Raw genomic sequence first — 26,518 nt, forward strand, 5'->3', positions numbered from 1 at the left:
CTCTCTCAGCAGGCTGCACTTGTTTTCCCTCACCACCTGCACAGTTTCCTGCTCTGTCAGGAAACAGAGTTCAATCGTTTGCTCCCTAAAGAAACAGCGACTGCACTGGAATTTATTTTTTCTGCCCTTGCTTTTTGCTTCTATTGCACCTTTCATGCCATTGCTTCATCCTTAAGTGGTGCTTTATGTCAGATGAGGGACAATCATTTTTCTGAAAAATGAAGGGCCTCCCTTAGTGGTGAAAAAGTCCTGGGCTCGTTACTCTGTGGAAGGAAAGCCCAGCAAAAGCTGGGATGGGAAAGAGCTGCTGGATGACAGAAACAAAACATAAATTCCAGTGTCTTTGTGTTGGATGGGCAGTAATGCATGCCCTCTGTTGAACAGGTAAGCTGTGGATTACAGCCTAACCAGAGCACTCCCCAGTCCCTGCCAGGCTCTCCCTCTAAAGGACATTTCTGTCCCCAGCTTTTCTCATCTTGGTTCAGAGAAACATTACGGGTTACAGCCAGAGTAACAAAGAACTGCTCAACAGCTCTGGTATCTTCTGACTTTAAGAGCCACTTTATCAACTTTGCAGTTGTCTAAGGGTACTGATTAATTTGCATTCATGTTATGTAATTTAAAGATAAAGTGATTCATGTTTCATCTATTTAAAAAAAAATAAATTCTGCAGAGGCTTCCTTCTACTGTCTGAAGAGAGATTACATAAAGAAATGTGCTACTGAATGCATTTATCAACTTGAAAAAGGCCCCCCTTTTATCTGAGTAGCTTTTCTAAGTGTTTCTGTTTCCTTTTCCCACTGTGTTTTATATAAATTCGTGAACATCAGGAATATAATTTCTGACATATCGCTGGGGAGAGATCTGGAGGGATGAACACAGCTTCCCTTGCACATTGGTGAAGGGCTGGGGATGTTGAGTCTTTACCAAGGCAGCTGTTCCCAAAATGTTCAATCGTTGTTAAATAAGCTAACAAATAGGAATTGCTGAAAACAGAGCAGGTATCTCATCTAGTCTCTGCATTGTTCAGTTTGATTTCTCTTGGGTATCTGCTGTCAGGATAGTTTTCCAGTTCTACAGAATGATAAATCTTGATTAATTTACAAATTTCCTACAAACATATGCATGCATACATGTAAGTACATATATATATTTATAAAAGGTTGTGTCACAGACAGATGTAAAAGCCTGTTGCAGTACATTTCCGCTTCTTATGTTACCAAAGTGAAAAGGGTTAAATGCTTTCTCTCATTATCTGCTGTTAAAAATGAAAAGGATTTAATGATTTAGGTTTTATATTAATGTCTTATAGACAATCTTTCACCTGAATACAGTTTTACACTCAGGACAGAACTCTGTCTCAGTTTGCATTGCTTCTGCTGATAGATTAAGAACATTCAGATAAGTTTTTTTGGATGAAACCCTCTGGTTTTCTCCCAAATAGGAGTTTATTTTGGTAGCCTGATTTTTTGGGGGGTGTTTTTTTGTTTTGTTTTGGTTTTTTTTGGCCCCCAGAGTTCCAGCTGCCTCCATGTCCTCTTTTACTTCTTTCCTGCCTACTTGTGTTCCCCAAGCAAACTTCTGTGTGCCAGGTCTTGGCACGCCCGTGTCTCTGCGGAGGTTCACGGGGAGTTTTGTTTTCCAGCTTCTGAACAATGATCAAAGCTGTCACATCAGTCAGTTTTATTTCATCCATGTGAAATTTCTTCCTTACTCTCACAATTCTTTTATCTTTGTTTCAACTACCAGAAGCTCCAAAAGTCACATTCACTTTATGAATATGCATAAAGTTTGTGTTTGGCTCTTCCCTTCCAGCAGGACTCTTCTCCATCCATGTTTAAAGCCCTCCAGAAGTTTGGAAGTCAGGGGAAGTTTGAGGTTATTCAGTCCAGAGCTGAAGGGTCCTGCATCCCTCTGCAGTACAGGGATGTTTGTGGCTGGCTGAAGAAGTTCTCTTTACCTTCTGCCACTCAAAACTTCTGCTCAGGGATTTCCTCCCCTCAGTGCCTCCACACAGCCACAGAGTCAGGGCACTCTTCAAGTTCTGTGTTTCTGTGGTTTCTTTTATCACTTTAGCTTTGCTTTTTAATCTTGTTTAGCTATTTAAGTCTTTTAAAACCATTTTAATGTCATTCTCAGCACCACACAGAATAATAAGTCCAGTTTTAGTATTGCTCAATTTGATTATTTTGGCTGCTTTTTGAATTCTTCTGAAATGGAGGTTTAATTGGGTTGATATGGTGCCAAAATTTATGTCATTTTTTAGCAACTTGTTTTTATTTACAAAGTAAGAAGTTGGAACTTCAAGCAATTTGATTCCATAATATTGAAAGCTAATCAGTTCTGTTGTGTGCTGAGTGTGCCTGGAAAAAAAGAAAACAATTATTTGATGTTTTGTTTGCAACTGTAAATCCAGAGGCCAAATATTCAGAAGAAAAGCTTTCTAAAACCAGGTTATTTTATTAACTCACAGCTAGTATGCAGAGGTTTGATTAGAGTTAAATCACAGGATCTTGGAATCACAGGATGGTGTGGGTTGGAAGGGACCTTTAGGGACTCATCCCACCCCTGCCATGGGCAGAGACACCTCCACTGTCCCAGGCTGCTCCAAATCCCATCCAACCTGGCCTGGGACATTTCCAGGGATCCAGGGATGGTCACAGCTTCTCTGGGCACCCTGTGCCAGGGCCTCAGCACCCTCCCAGGGATCAATCCCTTCCCAAAATCCCATCTCACCCTCCTCTGGCAGTGGGAAACCATCCCCCCTTGTCAGAGGTGCCTCTCCAGCTCTCACTGGCAAGCTGCTTTCAGTTCTACTGGCAGCTTTGTAATAATTTGGAATTCTGGCTCTGCCAGAGCCATGCCTGTGTGTGTGTGACACCACACGTGACAGAAAAAGCCTTGTGGGGGATGGAATGGATGGAACAGAAGGGGAAGGGCAGTGAGGGCTTGCTTAGGCTGGATCAGTAACACACTGTGTGCTAAACCTATGGATAAAAATTCCAGTATTTCACATTAATGCGCTGTCCATTGTCATTACAGGACGCCTTGAGCTTTCTCACATAGTGCGTTGAGGTTTGGTGAGTGACACTGCTTTTCTCAGAATATTGCTCCAATCCTTGCCTGCTGAATGCAATCCACAAGCTGTGGGTGTCAGTCTGGAGAGAAAAAAACCAAAAAAAAACGTGTCTGAGCAGCAACATTTGTCTCCTTGACGTTTAAATAAAGACAGTTGGGGTAGTGGCTCTCGGTTCAGTTCTCACTTTTATCCTGCACTTAAACTTCTGATTAAGGTCATGCAGGACACCTTGTCATCTTTGCACCACTTAGCTTGACTTTTATCTGATGCTGAAGAACTCGCTAAGTTGTCTTTGAAGAATAATGTTCTGAGGAAAATGGATCTAAATGGATATATTGGGTAAAATAAATTCACCTGCAGGCCGGCGAAAAAGCACTGTAAATCTTGCCATGACCCCGTTCACTAAGGAGGTTTGTTGATAGCTTTATATTAAATCAGGAGCAGCAGAGGAAGCTGTAGAGATATTCAGCAGTAACTGAAGAGGGAGAACTGCACGCCTTGTGGGATTACAGAATATGGAGTTTTGTACTTCCAGGTCATTACTTTGAATTCAAATACACTCCTGGTAGTAATAAAAATCTGTTAGCAGATGACAGCTCTCCAGTTTCATGTATGAAATGAGCTGAGGTTTTCTCTCCACCTGGTAATGGGCAGATGCCTGCTACAGAAAAAGTGTCACAGTGACACTATCAGCTACTTCTGTTGGCATCTCAGGGGGGTGGGCAGCAGATAAATACCTCACAGCAGTCACCTCTTTGACCTGAGATTAGATTCTTCTCTGGTGTTCAGCAGGGAGCTGTGTGCAAAGAAAAGTTTAAGGGATAATATACCTTCCTCCTTTATATAGCGTTGCTGAACGCTGCTGCAATGAACAGGAGGCAAAAATTGAGGGCAATTTCCAAATTATTGCTCATAAATTAGAGACTGTGTGTTGTTCCTTATTTCATGTGGCACCAAACAAGGTTTCAACAAGGGAGGCATCTGAAAGGAGGTGTAATTAATAAGTATTTTGGCATAGGCTAGCATTACTCTTTCTCCCTTATTCTCTGGGGTTTACCACTGTTGACACCACTGAATAAGAAAGCTAATTTATTCTGGATGTGTAGGTGTTACAGAATATAGCTTCTTTTGAAGAGAAGATGTAGTGCATTTAACATGTCTGATTTAAAGACAGTTGTCCTTTGGTGCTTGCAGAAGTAAATTCTGTGACAAGTCTCTGTGACTGCTGTGTGACTCATGAGGTGGGAAGTCCTACAGGAGCTCCCACAAAGTAGCTTTTCTCTCTTGAAACCAAAGCATCTCTCTTATGCCTTCTCTGGGGTTTGTTCAGCTCTCAGTGTGAGGGAGGTTCATGTGAGGCTCTCGTTAGCACACGAATAAATGCAAAAAAGCAGTCGCCTCATGATTCCCAAGGCAGAGGCTACAGTGGAAATCCTCATGTGCCTCCAGACGCTGTTATTGCTGATAACCCACGGGAGAGAAAGCTGTGCTGTCACTGCAGGTCCCCTGCACATGGGGCTGGGTATCAGAGGAGGAGCAGAAGCAGTGCCTGCTGGTGACAGGAGAACTCCAGGTACAAACATCACTGTGGGATCACCCATGGGACAGCATTGCCCCCTGCAGCCCTCCAGCCCTGCTCTTGGCCCGCTTGGAGGTGAAATCAGCCCCTTGCCCGTGGTCACCACAGAGCAAAGAGAGGGGAGATGTCTCCCAACGAACTGATCCTGGTGACTGGAAAGAATTCAGATACTGTTTATAAAACTCTGAGACACATTGCACTGCATACAAACCCTCCCTTTTCCTGTGGGCACTGTCAGTACAGGGGATTTGAGGATGTAAAACAGAGAAGCCTGTAGAAAGCCCCCTGCAATTATCTAGGAGTTTAAAGGAGAAACAATATCTTTTTCCTTTGCTCATGATCTTGATGTTCATCTTAAATTGAAGTGTATTATGCTATACTTTTCTTGATCAGATCTTAAACATGTTTCAGAGAAGGAACTCATGCCAATCTTGCAGTATAACCTGTTACATGCAGCATTTTTTATGAATGTAATAATTTGTAAATAATTATGAAAATTAATTCATAAGCACAACATTGGATGTTAATTGCCCTGAAGGCACTAAGGTTAGGCAAAATTTCCAGTACTATGTGGTTTTGTGTTTTCTCTTTGGAGTTTTTGGTATTATTGTGAGAAGTTTTAAGCAGCAATGCTGATAGATTTTTAGTGCTGGAACTAACAGGAGCCAATAAAATGAGACTTGGCTTGGAGTAGCAATCTTAATGCTGATGAACATGGCAAACATGCACAGCTTCCACTTGGGGACAGCTGACACAGATGGCAGAAAGGATTTTACCATGTGCTATATGTCTTATTAATTGCTGTGCCCATTACTATAAACTCCAGAGCCTGCTTCTCTGTTCCACTCTTGTGGACAGTTTGTCTGGTGTATGTTTACTGCAAACTATCAGATTTCTATTTATTCTGTGGGTATTGTGGCTTCTCTTTTCTTCTCCTCCCTCCCCCTGCTCTCCTTCCCTCTCCCTGGACTTGTGCATGTGATTTGTTTTGGAAAGAAGATCAAATCCCACCCATTTCAGAGGTGGTTCAGCATTCCAAGCAGGGAATGAGTGACATTCTAAAAGCAGGTGAAGTGTATGTGCAGATTCCTTAGCAACTTTTGTATCCATGGAATATGGACAGTTATACCTTTGAGTCCAGTCTTTCGGGTTTGCAGAGATTTGGATGACCAGAGGTTCTGTGTGAGGTGATTCCTCAGGATGAGCTCCTGCAACACCATTAAAATTATTGTGTGGAAAAGCAGATGGACAGAACTCACTGAAATCCCCAAACTGTAAACTCTAGAGGGACTCTGACCCTGTTGCTACCTGGTGTGAACCAGACAAAGAAAGCCTTGAAACTGAGTGAATCACTGCATAAATTATTCTGGGTAAAGTGAGGATATTAAAGCAAGAAATTGCATGAAACAAAAAGCACATTGATGGCAACAAATACTGTGTTAATTGCTATTTTTTCTGGGTCTGACAGCAGGATAAGCAGCCAGTGGAAACCAATGGAGAACAGTGTGAGTTAAAAGTTTTCTCAGTCCTGGGCTTGTCCTAAATATGTGGTGCCCTGTTCTGGGAAGTTGATTGAGTTGTTATTGCCAGTCAACAGCACTGTCCCTTACACAGCTGAGCATCTCAAATGCTGAACCACTGTCAGGTTTGCTGTGGTGGCAAAAGTGAATTGTAATCAAATCCTCTCTCTGGTGGGGCAGAGCTTAACAATGGTTATGGTTGGAGGCTGAAATTTAAGTGAGCTGCCTCCTGGGGCTTCCAAGGAGTCAGAGAAGTCCTGGAACTGTGACAATTAAATTAGGACATGAAATCTTTTACAAATCCAAAGAACCTTTGCGAGCCACGTCCATGGTAGAAACCCCCCTGGGAGCCAGGCAGGCTGTTCTAGCCCCCAGCAGCAGCTCAGGAGGGAGGATGTACAGCACATTTCACCCTCTAACTCACACATTTCATCTGTGTCACTGCCTGCTCTTGCAGCTGTGTTTGACTGCTGCATTCAGAACTGGCAAAAGTTGAGTTTTTAACAATTACAGGCATATCTATTAAATCTAAGGTGCAGCTGGAATTGCAGCATGGAAAATAAAATTGCCTTCTTACAAGGCAATTACTGTAAATTGTTGTTCCTTCCTTGCAAGCACGACATAAACACACTAATTGCTAAAAGTTTTTGTCATTTGTGTTAAATAGTTATTCTTCAATTATTTAAGGGTTTCAACAAAAAAAATTAGGAAAAAACAAAAAAAACCAAACCCAAAACCCAAACATTACCAAAATAGCCTAATCTCACAGCTTTGTTATCAACACTTTGCATTTCACTTTTCATGCCAGCTTTGACAACATCAGACTGTGGTACCATTATGAATTTTAAAAAATGCATAATGATTTTTGACACATTTTTTTCCCCTTTCTTTCTGTTAGAGGTTGGCACAGGTTTAACTCTAAATACATTTGAATTACAAGACTTGGATGAGCTAATCAATAGCCCATTCTTTTTTACATGTTTTTTATATTCATAGAATCACTAATTGGAAAAATACCTCCAAGATCAGAGTCCAACCTGTGTCCAGTGCTCATCTCTTGTTTCATAGACATCACATTATTTTGCAGTGTGTTGGTTTGTTCCTATTCATGTACAAGGTTCTTCTGTGTTGTGCTGTTTTGTTTTTTAAATAATCCTTGTGGCTGTAAACCAGAGTTAGAACTATTCTTTTACTCATTTAAGAAATGGCTAGAAGGTATGTGGTGGTTAGCTAATTCTTGAGTTGGTTTATTCCATTGTATACAGGCTTTTATTGCAACAGCAATAAAAGTACTGCCTACATGATCTGTTTTTTAATCCCAGGAGAATTGCAAGTGTTGTACCAGGTTATAAAGCTTAAATTCTGTTTCCCAGGACTTAAAGTAATATGATGAATATTAAGGCAATATGTTACAGACAGCCAGGATATTGATAAATTCAATATCAATTTATTGGGGGGGGGAGTTTATTCAGAAAACAGGCTGAGTTTTGCAAAATATGGTTTTTGCTGGTGACTCCAGGAGTGTCTGCTATAGAGACTGGTCTAGCTGTGGTTAAATCAGAGTTTGAAGATGGGACCATCGAGATTAGAAGTAAAAAAGTCTATATCTGTTTTGTTCCTGCTTATTATTTTCATTTTGAGTCATTTCAGAGAAAATATTAATTTCTTAGCAAATGTTATTCCAGAGGTGCAGAAAGACTAAAATTAAATCGCTGAGCCAATTTAACTGCAGTTGGGATAAAGAACCTTTTCCCTGAACTTTCCCTCCCTGCTTGGAGCTAATAGGTTTGAGATTAACAGCCCAAACGTGTTTTCAGTACAAAGGGTCAAATTGTTTCTTGCTTTGGTGATGGAATAAAAGAAAGAAACAAATAAAAAAAAATGCTTCATAACTGAAGTTTTTCAGTTTCAAAACTTGGGTATTGAAACAACAGTGGAATTTGTGGCCCTCAGTGGCCTAAAGGAGTGTTCTCTACTCTTTGCAAGAAGCATAATCTAGTTTTGAAAATCAGTTGAGAAATACGCTGATTGTATTTAAGTATTCTCCTAAATTCACTTCTGGCCTTAGCAATTAGAATTTAATGTGACAAGAATGTATTTACATGCATGCTTTCACACACAGAATGAAAACATCTCCATAAATTAAGAGTCCTGGTGAATCCCATGGCAACCTGACAGAATGGAAAGACATTTGTAAAACAATTGTCTAAAAACTGATATTTTCAAACTCCTTTTTTATTTAGGATACATATTGATATTTACATAGGCTGATTTTTTGTTGTTGAGTGTTGAAGAAACAATGGAAAAAAAAATAATTACAGTGTTGCTCTCTCATAAGCCCAGTCTTTTATGAGCTTGATATCATCCTGTGATAAATACTAAGCACAAATAATCCTGCAGCTGCAGTTCCTTGTTACCCCTCCTAACTGCATGGTTTGTGATATGTAAGATTAGATTTATTGTGGGCTGCATTCACAAAGTTTCCACACCAGCTTTCCCACCCCTCTCCTGAAGTGCCTTTTCTCTGTGTATGATGCACTTGGCTGTCAGGTTTGTGAAAAGAATTGTGGTACTGAGGATAAAACCACAAGTAGAGGTGGTGTTTTTGTGAAAGCTGAGAAGAGGCGGTGTCTTGAAGGCCTGGCATGTGTAGGTGCCTGTACTGGGTAGGCCAGGAAAGAAAACAACCTTTTCTGATGCTTATCCTGGTCTTTTTTGGGTTTGTGTTTGGTTTTGGGCAGGTGCTGGCTGTGTATTAAAGGCAGGGTGAGCTGGTAGTGCTGTCACAGTTTGTGCAGCTGGAGGCAGTGCCTGGGTTTGCTCAGCTGCTCTGGGTTCCCTGCCAGGCTGGGGACACCTCCTGCTCCAGAAAGGATGGAATGCTGCCCAGCTGTGAGGAAATAGGGTGAACCCTGGCCCTGGGGAGCAGGAGGGGCTGGGCAGAGTCCCTGCAGCTCCCTGGGCTGGGCTCCAGCCTGGAGCTGTGCCCTCCTGCACTTGTGGCAGCTCCTGGCACCCCTGGGAAGGGCTCAGGCTCACCCAGTGCAGCTCCACCAGCAATGTGGGGATACCCTGGGTTCTCTGGAGCTACACTGACCCCTGAGGCTGCACTGGTGATGAGCTGGAGCTGTCTGCCCCAGTCTCAGCACCATTCATACCAACAAGAGCATGTCACTTCAAGAAATGGAGAAGGACAGTCACTCTGTAATTCATGAGCTGTAAGTTTTAATTATGGCAGTGACCTTTCTGGCTGTCCTTGTCTTTCTGCTTATCCACTGAACTGTGCATCAGACTCCCTGACTTGAAAGTAAATGATTCTCAGACTTGTGAGAGAGCAGGGATCCCAGAGCAGCTTCCAGCACTGCTGAATGTGTTCCTCAGAGAGGAACATGACCCCACAGCTGAGCCCTCTGGGGTTATAGTGTCCTCAGAGGGACTTTTTGAGTTTATCCTTTCAGTTCCCAAAAAAATTCTTCCTGTTGACTTGAGTGAGTGTGGAATTTTGGCTGCATTATTGTATTGGTCATTTAAATGCCTCCTTACCCCCTCTCTGTTTGCTCATCCAGCTACGAACTTGTCCATGCAGGGGGTGGATCCTCCTGTGCTTCTGCCAGAAACAAGAGCTCTGGCAGGTATTTTATCACTCAGTGTGAGCTGACACAGGCAGGACTCAGGAACAGCCACAAAACCAGAGGTGAATTCAAAGGCTAAATTTGTTCTCATCCTGTTGCAGACCAGGGGTTCCCAAGGCAGCAGCAGGCTGGACACAGCCTGGTGGGAAGGCAGGTCCCACAGAGCAGGAGGATCTCTGAGGTGTCACCTCTGTCCCAGGGACACACTCAGCTGTCATTTACCCTGTGCTCTGATCTTCCCCACAGCAGGGCAGGAATCCCAAGCGTGTTGGAATGGTCTATCCAGGCCTGTGTTATCTAAACACAGATGTTCTACTTGTCAAGTACTCAAGGCTAAGCAACAATTAGGATGATAGATGTGCTCTTCTACACCCCAGCTGCAAGTCACTTGGAGATGCTTAAAATCCTCCTCACCTTTCCTCCATTTATTTTCCTGCACCTATTAAAAGTGATTATGCAAAACACCCTTTTTCCTGCTCCTTTAGCAAATTCCTGTCTTGCATTTTCACCTCCAGTTTATCAAAAATATGCCATGTGCAAAATGTGCCTTTATTAGATGTGTGAGGAAAAGAGCTGCCAGTGATTAGACTGGCTGATCGTCCTCTCTCTGCTGGTCCAGCATAACCAACATTTGCTTCCTGAACGTTAGCCAAAAATTATCTTCTCTCCAGCTGGATGGGGATGTTTCATCATCTTTAAAAACTGAGGTGACCATTATGTTGTTATTGTTAGGCAATTATTTCCTGTTCTCATACAGATTTACCCTCTGACCAGTTCTGGCCATGATGGATCTGGCAGAGAAGCCAGTGCAGACTAATCAAGGCTTGTGAGAGCTGCTGTTACCGTAATGTGATTTGTCACCTCCTACCCCTGCTGCCTGTGCCACTGCTCAGGAAATGCAGCTGCCATCCTCATCAAGGCTTCCTAGCCCTAACTCATCACCTTGCCTGCAAAAGGCAAAAATGCTGGCATTCCTGTGGCTGTCCCAGCGCAGAGGAGGAGCAGGAGCTGGTTTTGTGCCCCCTTGCACAGCGCTTCAGCTCTGCAGGGACCTGCCTGGGGGCTTGGGCTGGGTCTCTCTGAGCTCTTCTTCCTGCCCAAGGCACAAGAGGCACGAGGAGGTGCAGGGAGAACTGAGTCTGTTTGGAGGATCAAGCTGGTACTTTATTAACCCACTAGATGCACACAAAAGATGGAGCCAGACTCTGTGGAAGTGCAGTGAAAGGATAATAGACACAGGCTGCAACGCAGGAAATTCTTTCCAGACATGAGGAAAATGTTGACAAAGAGGTTACACAAACCCCAGAGCAAGGGTCTAGAGAGGTTGGGGAATCACTGGGCTCAGATGTATTCCTAGAGTGGTGAATTTTAAAGGAAAGACACTTGGCTTCTGCTCACAAATACATTATGATTGATTTTTCCTGTGAACATTTGTATAGATATTTAAGTACCTGTAGACAAGCATTTCATCTCAGCAGTAGGTTAGTCATAAATGATTTTAGAAACAGAATAGGTGTGAGGAACAGAGGCCATTTGTTTCTGTCTCCTTTTGAAGCACCTGGAATGAGCACAGGGAGAGATGAGACACTGAACTGGATGGTCACTGGTCTGAGCCAGCACTTCAAAGCACAAAGCTCTGTTCAGGCACCTGACTTGCTGAATGTAAAACTCTTCTGTGTTTACTGGGTCATTTCAGTGCTCTGCATTAGAATTCTATTTCTCACACAAATTTCCAAGTTTTACTTTTAACTTGAAGTAGATTAGCAAGCTTTTCTCCCTCCTCACACCCCTGTTCTCCTCCCAGCTTTATTCCCTTGTGTTACAAGTGGTGTGACCAATACATGAGACCGTGCAGGGAAATCACCCTTGGAGAATTCAGTTTTGTCTGCCCTCTTACATGACATGTAAAATTTATTTTGAACCCTAAAAATCGTAATATTAATCTCACACAGAGTTATGAGCTTTAAAATACCTATTTGTGCTGGTAACTTAGTGGGGAAGAAATGGAAGTGGCTGATTTTCCTTTTTTAACATTTCAGCTACTTTTGTTTTGTTTTTTTTTTTCCACTTTTTCCATACTCTCCTGCTTTCCTCCTTTCCCATTTTGTAACATCGTTATGCAGATAAAGATTTATAAGATGTAAGCTTAATAGCACTAAACCCTTGTTTAATTGGTAGAGATCTGGGAGGAGGCCCAGACTAATTAACACCAATTTCTACTCTATTGTCAGTATTTAATGCATTTTAGGACCAGATCTTTTTTGGAACTAAAGTTATACTGAAGACATGTTGAAAATAGAAAATAAAATCATTTGTGGCCACCTTGACAAACCATCTGTTCCTGGAATAAACCTTGTTTTTGATAGGTAACCAGGCATATTCACAGCACAATCAGTGAGTTTCCCTTTTGAAGCATTGTTCATAATGACATAAATCCTCTCGGAATTCTCCCCAAGTATATCCATGCACCTCTGATTTCACTATTTCTCTTCCTTAAGAACTGAATATTTAGTGAATAATGAGCAATTTTACTGCAGGAAATCCTGAGAGTGATCTGCATTAAAGCTCATAACTGGTTGTTTATAAAAACACCAGAGGCTAGAAAAATACGACAGAGCTCTCTATAAACACTTAGTAAAATATCTTTAAAGGTCCCAAATTAGGAAGGGATAATTACACTACAAACAGGATGAGAGTTAAGTTGAAGTGTAATAAGCATGTGGTGTTCTCTGGCTGTCTCAAGTTCTGTGGTACCCCCAGAGAAGGATGCTGCTCAGGAAAGCCCTGGGGAGCAGCAGAGACACTGCAAGCCAGCTCAGGTGAACCCAGTCCGTAAGAAAAACCATTCAGCATCTCTTGGGTGATTTCCTACAAAGGCCTTGAAAGAACAAGAACATGAAGGAAGTTTTGTGTCATCAGAATTTTCTGCCTTTTGAGCCTTTTCATTGCTTGGCTTCCATTCCATCAGCTGAGCTGATATTAGTGCAATTCTCACCTTCTTGCAAGTGCCTGCTTGACCTTTTGTTGGGTCAGGACCCGAGTGCCCTGCTATTAAAGAACGATGCCCTGTGGTTTAATACATTATTTCTCGATTTTTCTCTCCCTTCTCCTTTGCTCTCCAGCTCAGGAGTGTCGTGGCCAGCTGTGATTTTCTATTCCTCTGTCACTGCAGTGTGTTGCTGCTCAGAAATCCAACCTGGGAGTTGCCATTGTCTGCTTTTCACGGTTAAAACAAGAAGCTCTGGTTCCAGCCCTCTGTTTGCCCTCTGGAATGTGTCAGGAGTGTCAGGGGAACGTGGGTTTAAGTGGCTGCAAATCCTTTGCTGTTAATCTCGGTGTAAGGAAACACAAATTTGGAATGACTTGACAGGATTCTACTGAAATCCTTGGCATTGGATGCCTTGTAGCTCCCACTAGTGCTTGAAATTTTGGTCTTCTGGCACATACCAGACAATGTTTCCTTTCAGATAAACTATCTGAAATGTCTGATGTGCTTTCATGTGAGGACTTTCTTCCTTCTTAAATTAAAGCATCAAATGCAGTCGAGTATTTTCACAGGGTATCTAGAGAGATGGTGGAATTCCTGTTCTTTTTAAGGAAAAAAACCAACCAAACAAACAATAAAAATGGATGGTTGCTCTATACATTTGATGCTTCAGAGATGCTGCACTGTCCAGAACACTTCCAGGCACAACTGAGAGCTGCTTATTTTGTCTTTGGGATGAATGCTTTATTCCTGTTTGTGGAAATTTAAACTGTGGTTTCCTAGGGAAGAAAACATGATTTTCCACCCAAGCTTCTGCAAAGTATAAATGCATTTAACATGTCTTCATCTCAAATTCTGTAGTGTGAATCACATGGAAATGAATGGAGCAGAAGTAATTTTGGTTGTCGGCCAAATTTTAATTTTTCACTGCCCAAGTGTTTTTCACATGTTTATTTACCTGAAGTTGAGAGAGCCCCAACCAATTAGCATCTGGTTCTAGGAAAAAAAATTAAAAAAATTTAAAAAGTTAGTAAAAAAAAATAATTTAAATGTGTTATTTGTCATCAAGGTGCATGATATGTGACTGGCCTTTTAATGGCTTTTAGAAATGTGCTTCACATAATTTGAAGCGAGCTTTCTTATCAGTATGTCGTGCAATTAATTTAATCTTGTTTCTGTTATTTCCACAGTATTTTTCAATTCAGTGAACCTCATTACATTTGCAAGTGCATTAAATTAGAGTCTGGATAGAAGAAGAGAGATGATTATCAGTTAATTTAATTATATTTCTAGGTTTGCCCATTTAATGATATGTCTGCCATTGTTGTTGCAGCCTTTACAGCAGTGGCACTGTGCAGGAATTAGTTCTGATTCCATGTAAAGTTTGTGTTATCTGATAACTCCCAACAACTGCTGGAGCCACATGTTCAGTCATTTATGAGTCTAATCAAAAGTCATTTACTTTAAGCCTAAAGGCTACAGTATGGAATACTTTCACTGTCTTCACTCCTCTGCATAGTGGGAATGTTTTTGCAGAGCTTGATGCCATGAATTAAAAACACAACTTCATGTTCTTCCACTGACTGCAGGAGCAAGGAAATGTTCCACTGCTCAGGGCTCTTCCAGCCAGCTGAACATTGCAGCTGGAATATTCATGTTTTTAAAACAAAAACAACCCCCAGAATTCACCATTATGCAGTCCTTCATAGGAAATGGTCTTTACTTTTATCAATAAAATTATGTGCTCTTTTAGGGAGATGCTACAACCTGAATTGTAGTGCTCAGCTTCTAACAAGATTCCTGTCCATGTTACTGCTTTTTGCAGTAAATAATATTTTTATCCTTCTTTTGCAACTCTGCAATTTGGTATTTTCCCCCTAAAGTTTTGTGCCATGTGTTTGAAATTTCAAGGTGCGTGGCATTTGCCCTGGCATCTGGGAATCCTAAGGATGGGGCTGCTGAGACTCTCCAAAGCAGTGCTGCATTATCAATTATCTGGATCAATTGTGTAGCTCATTAAAGGCAGATCTATTAAGGCAGCAGTTTTGGTTTTTAGACATTTATAGATACCCAGTATGAATGTGAGAGAAAAAGACATTCAGCTCTGAAGCACAAAATGTTCCAAGTTCCAATGTTTTAGGATGGCTGTTTCTGAGATTTGGGAGTAAATCTTAAAGGTATTTAAAAAAATTACAGCAGAAATAACCCATAAATGAGGAAGAAAAAGATTAAATCCAAATTTTACTAAACTCTGAGAGGTGTTCTTCTATTCCTATATTTTGGAAGGTGAAACAATTGATTTACATTTGTATTTACTATTTTTATGTGATGAACCATCCTTGTGGCTGCAATGCAAATAATGCACATAGGTGCTGTACATGAAGTTTGTTTTTCTGGAAGTAGCTGCCGCTAGAACAAGACTCTGATGCCACAAGAGTTCTGTTAGCTTGGCAGTCTGGAGAGCTGATGGAATGGTTTGCAATGGAATAGATGGATTAAGCTTTTCAGGATAAAAATATTTTAATATTTCTTATGCACTTAATGGGAGAAAGAAACCAAACCAGCAAATTCAGTATATTTTTGAAAGTGAGACCTGTGTGTGGGTGCAGAGTGGGAGAATCAGACTGAAGAAACCCAGGAGGGCTGGATTTGTGAAGCTGTCATTGCACAGAATTCACATTCTCCCAGCTGCTCCCTTCAGTGGTGGGGGTGACCTGCTGTGGTTCTTACTGAATTCTGATTTCTCTGGCTGAGGAAAGTTCTCCTCGAGCTGGTCATTTGTGCAACACCAGTCTGGGTGCTCAGATTAGTAAGAGATTGACATCCTGCTTCTCCTGGGCTTTTTTAGCAGCTCTTTTCTGCCTTCTGCCTTGCCTGATTTGATGAATCCCATATCCCACAACACACCTTCATTTCTGTTTACACTTTCCTATTTTTATTTTTTTTTCTCTCACTTTTGCTTGCTTTTACTGTGAAGTGTCTTTTGGCAAGGATGACTGATAGACAGGCACTTATTTATTCAGGGTAGTGCAGGGATATGCCAATATTGGTTGGATCCAATGGATTTGGTGAGAATTAAAAATATAACAATTACTACATAGCTTGTTTTTTTGTGAGGGGGAGTCAGGGGACAAACCTCCTTTGTTTATCTTGCAGGTTTCCAGTTGGGCTTTGAGGACCACATGTTTGTTTTGAGTTGCAATTCACGATTCTATAACAATGACAGTTTTTAAACCGTATTATTTTTCTAAATAAGGACAGTCTCTCTGTTCACCACCAGTGGAAAGAAGTGCTTTGAATTTCTGCCAGTACCCAGGGTCTCTGGCAGTATCCCCTGGAAACCTGCACGGGCCAAAATGTAATGTTATGCTCCTTTATACTGGCAAAATCATCCCTTGGAGACTGCAGAGCAGGGATAAATCCAGCTGCTCGTCCAAACACAGAAATAAAACAAGGATTTATTAGCTAGTTTTGACTGCAATTTTGTCTGATTACAAGTCCTCAGCTAATGCTAAGGGCAGAAAAACAGACCTGCTCTGACTCTGGATTGCAACAGGGAGAATAAAATAGATTCAATTAATAGAGCAGTGAAATTTTTGGTTAACTATTTGATATATGGAAGAAAATCCCTTCTTAAATGAGGATAAACCTACTTGCTTGATTACCATCCTGCATTACAACAGTTTTGTATTCTCTACTTTACTTCTCTAGAAAAATGTTTTCTTTGTTTCGTTTGGGGTTTTTTTTGTTTTGGTTTTGTTTTGTTTCAAACTTGTTAATTGTCTATGACTTATTTAGTGATGCTTGCTGTAATGTGATTTCTGCTCTCCTTGTATTTGTCAGTTCACTTTGGTATTTTCCCTTTTTGGTATTTTTGGAAATGGAATGGAAAGATGACATCCTTTGCTTTAGGAACACATTCTGTGTTGGAAAAATACTGTGTTTCCCTTTCTGGCTGGAAAAATTCTTCCAAATCCCTCCTTGGGCTGAGCTTCCGTGCTTGACATCTCATTATTTGACTCAGCTGTTTCTGTTTCACCTTCACCCAGCTAATTAAGCAATTCATTGGATGTGTTATTCAGTATTTGATTCTGCTATCTGAGTTGCTGAGAGCTGGAATTAAAAAAAAAAAAAAAAAATAAAGGAAAAGAAAACCACCCAAAAAATGTCCTTGATGGGATTAGTGGAAGGATTGTTGCTGGACACGGTGGGCTGAAATGAGCCCGAGCTAATGGGGTTGGCCAAACATGAATCACACTCTGCTTGAGCCAGGCTTGGGCTGCTGGGAAAGGGCTGGGATTAGTGCTGATCACCCCTGAACCACCCCAGCAGTGACCTGCTAATTGTTGCAGGACATCTGTGGAGTTCCAGGTGTTCTTTGGCTTTGTTTCCATCTCTGTTTCCCTGCTCAGCCCTGGTCCTGCAGGGCATCCTGTGTCAGGACTAGAAATGGGCTTGAGCTACTGGTGAGACTCAGCTTTGCTCATCATTTTGGCTCCAGTGCCAACAAAGATTACTTTCCAGGGCTTTTGGCAATTTGTAAATCATTTATTTCTTTTTCTTGGATTAGAAATGTAAACAGGAGTGCTCTGCAAATGAGCAAAATCCAGTGTTCAGCTGTAAATTATCCATTTGCATTTCCATCCTTCTGACTTTGTGACTAATCTTTTGTATAAAAGAGAAGCGTCATTACAATTGAATTAATTCCCTTTTGGCTTTAGACTATTTTTCCTTAATATTTACATTAAGCTACAGTATTAAACATGACTATAAATATTCTCGTTCATGTAAAACCTACATATTTTTATCATATCAGTTAAAGCAAACCTTTTAAAGTATTTTTTTTTTGTAAACCCAAATTAACAAAAAATCGCTGTCACTAGAGAAATGTAGCCTCAGAGTGTGATGCAGGAGATTGAAGTGTATGAATTCACAGACTGGTTCACACAGTGTATGAATCAGGTACAGTAAGGATTTGAATATTTCCCTTTAGAATCCCAGGAAAGTTTTCTGTTCAATTTGCAGTTCATTGGTCTGATGGAAGTGTCTCCCTCTCCTCCTTCCAGGGCTGGGTTGTCCTTCCAGCTTTGCTCATTTCTGGCTCTGGGAAGCCTTTCCTGGCAGGAGCCCAGTGCGAGCTGAGAGCTCCCAGGGAGGGGTTTGGAAAGTGACTCTGGTGTCAGCCACCAAAAAGCCACTGGAAAAATCCTCATCAAGCCTTCCACAAAGCACCTGATGCTTTGTCTCTAGAATAGTTCTTGCAGTGCATGAAATTGTTGGAGTGAAAGTTCTTCTTGATGGTTTTAACTGAGCAATGCTTTTCCTCCTGGTGCAGCTCTGTTATATGTAAGAATGGGAGCTCAATTCCAAAAAGTTTCATGGCAAAACAAAAAGCAAACTGTAGCAGACTCTGGTTTTGTGTGATTAATGTTGCCTTTGAATTATGTTTTGAAGATTGAGGTAGTTCCTAAAGCAAAATCCTACAGCTTTTTGAAGGCACATGCACTCTTAATTTAGGGAAGAATTCACTAAGACCAATCATTGTCTTAGTTGGGCGTATACCAAATAGTTTTCATTTTTGAATGTGAGTACATTTTGCCTTTAGTTTAATCTGCCTCTGGTCTGAGCAGTCACGTACTTTTGGATCTTGATATTCCATGGCAAAAGGATGACTTTTGGTAGGAATGATGGCTTTGGAATAGGCTCTGACCTCTTAGCCATGCTTTTGCAGATGCAGTTTTGTTAGCCCAGGAGGTTATTTATTGTTCTCTGCAAGGAACAATGAGTATTTGGACTGGGATGGCTCCAGATTAGTATTCTGGCAGGTATCTTTTTATACTCAGCTTCATGCTAAAGAGAAGATACCTAAATATTTTATCAAGCTGCTAAAAGACTGAGAACATTTTATGAGACATGAGCTTTAATGAGACATGAAGTAGAAAAAATTAGACTCAGTCTTTCAATAATTTGGAGCAGTGAAAAATGTTAACTGTCTCATCATACTAACAAGGGCTCAGAATGTACACAACTGTATCAGCCAACTGAATTTTTATTCAGTTGTTTTCTTGGTTTAGACTTGTTTTGAATCTCTACTTTTTACGTGCTTTTCTAGAGAAAGGCCTTAGCAATATTTCTTACTGCTTTGTTCCAATGAGAAAAAGAAATTAAAACATATAAAAACTTAACTAATTTTGGGGGCTAACTTAAAGTACAAAACACTTATCTAGATTTGTAGAAAACTAGCAGTTAATCAGATTCCCTTTTTTAACATATGATTGTCTTAGGGCTTATGACTGATATTTTCACATTTTCATTGTATGAATGATGTTCAATCATACTGTACTTTCACGTGGTGAATTTATTTCCTATTTGAATCAAAAAATAATTCATGAAATATGACTTTTTACTTTCTCTTCTTTGCTGTTTAAGTAAGACCATATATTAATTATGCTGTACAGGTTAATAAACAAGCTTCTCAAACTATTTTAACTGTGAAAGTTGAGCAATGACTTGAAAATTGACAAATAAATACTTGATGAATAGATGTGGGTTTAATTCATCTTCACTGGTGCAATGTCTTCTTTTAGAACTTGAAATATTCTTCACCTGAACTTAAATATCAAGTGAATGATTTCTTTTAAATTCTCTAAAAATTCTCAATTGTATTTCAAAACCTGTGTGTTTCCCAGACAGTGAGAGAAATGCTTGTCTTTTTTCTCATCATGTTCTTCACCCAGCCTCTTTGCTAAGCACAACTTCTTTTTATTGTATATTTCTATCCAAATACCTTTCAAGTGAGTTTTCCCTCACACAGTTGTATCTATGGCTAGAAAATATTCCTGAGAGAAACCTGCTGCTCTAAATTTCCAGGGCTACCAGCAGCGAGATGCGCTGGTGCCAGCCTCAGCCCATTGATGGGAGGGATCAGCCAGGTTCACTGAACACAACTCCTCCCTGCATCTTTGGGGCTGTGCTGAGTCACAGGAATTATAAACACAACAGGAGGTAAACATCCAGTTTTTCATGGTGTTTCCTCTGTGTTCTCATTGCTCTACAAAATCTAACATTATTATTTTTTAGAGTGCGTGACGCATCAATTTCCAGTTCAGTTCTGTGTTCTTATCTCAGGATTCTGTGCTCACACTTGAAATATTAATGACAAGTTATATTCATGGAACAATTATGTCTTTTGGGTTTAAGTATCATTAATTTTGGGAAACTGCTTCTCACGAGAGTAATCAGAAGCAGCTGTTGGTTTTGCTGCAAAATATTAATGCACAATTCAAAATAAAGCAGTGACTCTCAGGAAGCTGTTGGCTGGAAGGATACCTTTGCTCTAGCCATGTATTCCCAAATTCAAGCACTGTGGTGGGTGTTCAGTGAGTGCTGAATTTTTAGCTTTCACTGTGCCTTTTTAACGCACCACACTGAGGTTTGTTGAAAATGTACACACTAAAAATTTCTGCAATGTTTCTTCTTGAAATAAAAAATATCTTAGGGGTATTATTCACATAATATTTCAAATTACAGCTAATTTAGTTCTCTACTCTTTGACTCTTTTCCACGTGTAAAGGGTGATTTTAGTCACAGAGCTGCTGTAAGTTCTTTTCTGGCTGTCTTGTTTGTCCCCTGGGAGATTTTCCCCAAGTGCCTCTGGCTCGGAGCAAGCCCAGCTGAGCAGGCACCATGTGCTGGCTTGTGTCAGCTGCTGGATTTTATTCACCTTTTACTGACTGGGGAGCCCTTCTCACCTGGGGAATGCATTTCAGCAAAATCACTGCCCCCAGGGAAGCTGCTGAAGGGGGAGCCTTGTCCCTTCCAGGCAGAGCAGAGCACCAGGGCTGATGCAGATAAGGATTTTGCTGATGTGCATTCACACATTTACAGTGTTCAGAAGCAGCCCTGCATTGCTGAGAGAGCTCAGAAACAGCTGGAGAGTTCCCAGTTGCACTGAATTGCTTGCAGTGTTTCACTTATTCTGAGGTGCCTGAGAGGTGTTCTCAGGGCTTTAGTGCTGCTGGAGAGCTGTGGTGCCTCTCACCCTGCACCTTGCACTCACACACCCTTGCATGTCCTTGTCACCTATTTCCAGCTCCTTGGAACCAGTCTGTCTGATTGTAAACCTTCCTTTCCAGCAGATACACTGAAATCTTTGCGATGTGTGTGAATTTCTGCAGAATTTCTCAAGAGAATTTGTCAAATCTATTTCCTTGCTGTTGCCTGAAGCAGCAAGCCTTGCAGCATCACTGAACAGCCAGACCTCTGGGTGCAGGTTTTTTTAGCTGAGGGACCTCCAGGATTCCTGGAACCACACAGCTGCTCAGAGATTTAAACATCTGAGATTTTGTTTTGCTCAAGCTGGGAGTTGCACACCTGGGGATGGGTGCTGCTGAAGTTTGTGCTCATTTTTTCCTCCCCCAGGAAATGCAAGTCTGGCTCTGCTGTCAGCTCTGCCTCTCACCAAGTGACCAGGAAGAGTTAAAAAACAACTCATAGGGTGAAGCAAGGACTGTGGAGAAGCTTCATTAAGCCAAGAAAGAGATACTATTATTATTATTATTATTATTATTATTATTATTATTATTATTATTATTATTATTATTTAATTTCCTTCCTTTTGTTTGATTTTGTGGCTGTTCAGGGAGGTATTTGCACTGTAAGCCTTTGGAGCATGGCCTTGGAGTGACTCTTGTTCCATGGTTAGTGCACCATGACAGCAGGTAGAGATGAAAGGAATAGCATTGCTGGGATTTCTTTCTTATTAAAAGTACTTCTTTTGAAGAATATGGGAAGAGTTGTGGTTTCAGGTTATCACTCTAAGCCAGCAGACCTGTTTTCCCATCTCCCCCAGCCTATCTTAAGCTTGTAGGGATCCCAGTTTATACAATTCTCTACAGGGCTTTCTGTTATCTCCTTCTCTCAACTGACAATTTCCCTGTCCAAACATAAACCAGGCTATCTTGCTTTGCCCTCCTTTTTCTCTATTGCATTAAAAAATAACTTTGAAACTCCACTCTTAAGGCTCCAATATTGGCTGCACAAACATTTGTTTTCTTGCCTTGAGCCCAGATCTGGGTCTGTCTTGTCCAGTTCTGCACCTCAGCTCCAGGAGTTTCTGTGTTATCACCAGTGCCTTGCAATGGCCTGAATTTTCAAATGCCAGTTTTCTCAACAAGCCAAAATTCCATTTTCTGAATAACTTTTATTCAAGTCTACTTCCTCTCTCTAGGCTTTAACCTACCTGGTATTGCTGGATGTGGTGTTGGAAATATTTTTCCTAGTTTCAAGTAGATAATTTCTCTTCTGAAATGTGTATTTGTAAAAATATAGCAACAGTTAACTAAGGTATCATCACAGTGTCATGGTTGCCAAAATTTCAGTGCAGGATGTAAACATATGACCTATTCTAAAGTAGGTTATAAAAGTATTTCTTTTAGGGTTGTAGATTGTAATTTTTCATATTTTTTTTCCTTAAAACATTTATATTTATGTCATATCCACGGCTTTTAATTCAGTCTGTTTTCTGTAGTCATTAATAAGCCTGCAACTGACTTGTGAGTAAAATAAAAGAACATAACAAAAATTGAACACAGTGATTTACTGACACACAAAGCAAACAATTTTTCATCATTGTAATGTTCAGTGCTTGTAAACATGAATTGCAATCTTTTTAGGCATCTAAATCAGAAATGAGAGGAAAAGAAAGTTAAATATTCGTAGGCTCTTATCTTTTCTAAAGGTTTGAAACGTCCACAAAGAGGCAGCATTGTCTGGATGTGGTGGCAAATGAAGATGACTTAAGCAGTCATTGTGATTATTATTTTTGCAATGAAGAATTGTTATTTCATCTTGTTGAAAAACATTATAATCTATTTTTTTTGGTCATAAAATAATGTGCAGAGAAGCAAGGTGGTTAGAACAAGAGCTGCTGCTTTGTACAGTACAGAGTTGAGACCCTGGGGAAAATGAATAATTCTGGGGAAAACGGTGATGGCTGCAGCTCCTGTGGGCAGGTGGGCACAGAAAGCTCATCCTAAAGCTCAGTGGCAATTTCAGAGTTAAAGTTGTTTTGTGTCTGAGCTCTTACACTGCTGCCTTTTGATTATTTGGGGGTTTCACAAACGCAAACACAGTTTCTCAGTGTTTTTTTTGGCTGTCAGAAATCCTGACTCAGATTTCTGATCTTTCTGCTTTTTCTGCAAATTCAGTTCTGTGGAAGGTACCTGATGAACTTGGAGCAATCAGAAGTTGACTGGGAAAAGTTTTTCTAGGTGTTGGGCTACAGAAACCTCCTCTGTCACTGTTCAGTGCTGTGCTCTTGGCCCAGTCACAAACCCTGAGTGCTTCAATTCAGGGTATCAGAGCTCCTGCCTCTGCTGAAATCCAGGCAGCTATTATCACTCTTACTGCTCCAGTTGTCTCCTTCTACCCTGTATTGTTATTTAAAAATTTGGTTTACACATTCTGTAGGTTAAGGTAAGTTCTTACACCTTTACAGAATTGAGTATGAATTGCCCATTATAATTTCCTAGTCAAATTTACACTCTAAAAAATGATTCATGATCTTAAATAGTTTCACATATGAAGAAATCAACCCGCTGGTCAGAAGCTGCCTCTATTCTTGTGGAGTTCCCCTTGCACTTTGGAATTCCTGACAGGCAGCAGAGAGGGGCTGACAAAGTATTTGCCATGAATGGAATCTGGGAATTCTGTATTTTTGCTTTTGAGGGTGCCAGATGGGAATTATGTGAAGTGCAGTTAGCTGGAGCCTTCAGAAGACATGCACATTTGGGGAGCTCATCCTGCAAGTGCTCTCGTGCTGCAGGTTTGTTCCTTCAGGAGGAGGACAGGAGATCACTGTCCTTCATCTGTGCTCCTCCCGAGCCTGTGAGCATTCTGATATCATCTGCCTGTGCTTTTTGAACCTTTATTCATTAATTACTTATATTCATTAATTACTGGGGAAGGATTTGCATCATGGAGAGGGAGCAGGGGCAATGTTTAGTGGAGCAGCTCTGCTGTAGAATCTCAGTGCTCATCTGCTGCCAAATCCTGCCCTGGCTCTGCTCTTCTGAGGCTTCTTCAGATCTCTTGAACATCAGCTTCACGTTGGCTTTACTGCATCATTATATCCCATTAAGAAATGGATTTTTCCAGCCTGATCAGTGAAAAAAAAGTGTTAGTTGTTGGTGGCTATCTGATGTGATTTACCCAACATTATCCTTTGATTATCATCACATAATTTTATGGAATGTATTTCTCTGACTGCACCTTTAATATCATTAGGCTCAGTAAGAGCGATTCCAGTGTGAAAGGATGATTTTCAACATTTCTGTTGTAAAGTTAGACACAGTTTTAGGTGTTCTTTTGAAGGAATGATGAAATTGTATGGTTAATCAGTTTAAGCAGTGAAAAAATTAACTAGCAGCATAAAGGAATACTTTATTTGGTGGGAATACTTTATTTATTTGGTGGGAATTTGGAGCTACAGAAACAATGAAACAAAACTGGTAGCAGATCTCAGGTTAAATTTACTTCAGAGTTCTTTATTATTGATCAGTTTTGAGGCAGTTTTTACCAGTTATGACTGCAATTCCAAATCACTCCAGGAATTCCAAAGGGAAATAACTGTATTTATTGGGATTCCTTCAGTGAATATCATTCACTGCTAACGACTTGCTGATGCTATTTTTACTTTTGCATTTATGGCATTTCTTTTATGAGATAATGGATGTGGAAGAGGGAGTTTGTGTGACTCAGATGTTATAAGGACAGCCTTTATATACAAAACTGTCATATGTTGAAGCACAAAATGGAAAAGAAGACTTTTAAAAACACTGACTTAAAAAAAAGCCTCTTTTCCTAATTTTGTACTAATGCACCTGTAATCCTTCTTAAAAACAGAATTTCCAACAAATTACCTTTTAAATTCATTTAGTATTTTCAATTCTGATGAAAACATGCTTCATTCTATCCACTTAAAGGGATTTTAGGATCCTTTCAGGCTCCAGTGAGTGCTGAAAAGCAGTTAATTATGTTTGTGTTTAAGGATACATGTTTTACAGAACAGCAGCTCTGTTTTAGTGGAAGATATTATGGAAATTCTTTTGTTTCTGCTCAGCTAGGATAAAACATAACAGCATTTTTCTTTTTGTTTTAGAAGAGTGAATACAATGGTTGTCTTCCAGAGGGTATATCAGTTGTGTTTTCACTTGGTACATGCGTGGCCTACCCGAGTGCCCTGGTGCTGTTTCGAATGCATTTATAAAATGCATTTATTACTTTTGCAATAGTGAGTTAAAACATGTTTTAAAAACATTTTAAAACATGCTTCAAAAAATACTCTTCTTTGCTTTTGGGGAGGAAAATGGAACCATTTGGCCTTAGTGTAGCAAGGAATGTGGGCCTTAATCTTTCAGGTTAATTGGGTGAGGTTTGGGTCAGCAGTGGAACCGGCGATGCCTGTGATGGAATAACCCAGCACCGCCGGGGATCTCGCATTTCCCCTGGGAAAACAGCCATGGCACCTCTGGGGATGGAGCTCTCCTTGTCATTTCAGTTTTGCTGAAGACTACACCCCTGAATTTACCTTAAGAGCAAGAGGAAATGCAAAGTTTGTGAGTGTAGCTGTTGGGAGAGTTTGTAATTTAACGCGCTTGCATTAATGAAATATGAAGCTAGTTAAATTGCAGGAATCCAACTAAGAAAACCCCTTAGATTCAGGCTGTAATTTGGTTTTGGGTTTGCTTGTTTGGGTATTTTTTGGTCTCTTTCTCTTTTGTTTGTTTGTTTGTTTTCTTGGTTTTTTTTTGGTTTTTTTATTTTTTTTTTATTTTTTACTTTTTTAGAGAGCAGGGTATCCTAGATAGAAACGTTTCAGCTTGTTGACATTATAACAGTGATTCTTTTCACTCATTCCAATAAATTATTCTTTTATTATTGTTATTATTATTATTAATATTACTACCACTACTACTACTACTACTACCACCACCAGCCCAGTAAAATCCCTTCAGTTTATAAGGAATAAGAAACCACTTTATGGGCACATTGTTTACTGAGCTGACATACTACATATTAGTTGAGGGGCAATTATTTTAATAGATCCACTCCTCCCCACCCTTCACCTTGGTAAAGAATATTGGATTTTCCAGTTCAGTGAGTGTCTGGTCGTTATCATTCATGTGCTCTATTGCAGTTATTGTTAATGGTTATATGAACAGCAAAATAGGAAGCATATATCACCTGTCAGCTTGTGCTCTCTCCGTGTTTAACCCATCTTGGCTTAAGTTATAGTAGGACTAAGAGCAGGAGCTGCTAAAATTCAGGTTCCATGAAGAAGCTGTGGATTTTTTTTTCACCATCTAAGGTTTAGGATTTGTGTTCAGCCTTTAAGGAAAAAGTTTCAGTATATTAGGATCATAAATTCTGAATTGGTCTGGCCAAAAAGTGGTTTAGAAAATTTACCAGATCAAATAAAAGTGCGTTAACCTGGTTTATAGAAAAAGAGGGAGAAATACATTTTTCTGCTCTAATATGATTTTAACAACTTTCTAGTTTAAGGGAAATGTGTGTACTTATATTACCATGGGCTGAAAATAATTCATCAAAGCAATGTTCTGAGTTCAGGAGCAGTGCCATTTGTGCTCCATCAAAAAATGGGCTTTATGTAATCAGTTTTTAGCTTTGAAATTGATCTACTGTCACTATTTTACTTTGTTT

The 26,518-nt window shown here is 40.3% G+C and overlaps 1 protein-coding gene across 29 annotated transcripts in view; it reads left to right on the forward strand.

Moving 5' to 3' along the window:
• RBFOX1 (RNA binding fox-1 homolog 1) overlaps nt 1-26,518 on the forward strand; it is a 1,112,502-nt gene that overhangs the window by 570,380 nt on the left and 515,604 nt on the right. For 2 of the 29 annotated variants that reach the window (XM_023936581.2, XM_086854499.1), the window contains one exon: nt 3,043-3,080. The exons of the other annotated variants lie outside the window; for them this stretch is intronic. The gene's annotated coding sequence lies outside the window, so the exon portion shown is untranslated. The remainder of the gene's footprint in view (nt 1-3,042; nt 3,081-26,518) is intronic. 29 annotated transcript variants of the gene reach the window in all.

Source organism: Cyanistes caeruleus, chromosome 17, assembly GCF_971803275.1.
Source record: "Cyanistes caeruleus chromosome 17, bCyaCae1.hap1.1, whole genome shotgun sequence".
Classification (NCBI taxonomy): Eukaryota; Metazoa; Chordata; class Aves; order Passeriformes; family Paridae; genus Cyanistes; species Cyanistes caeruleus.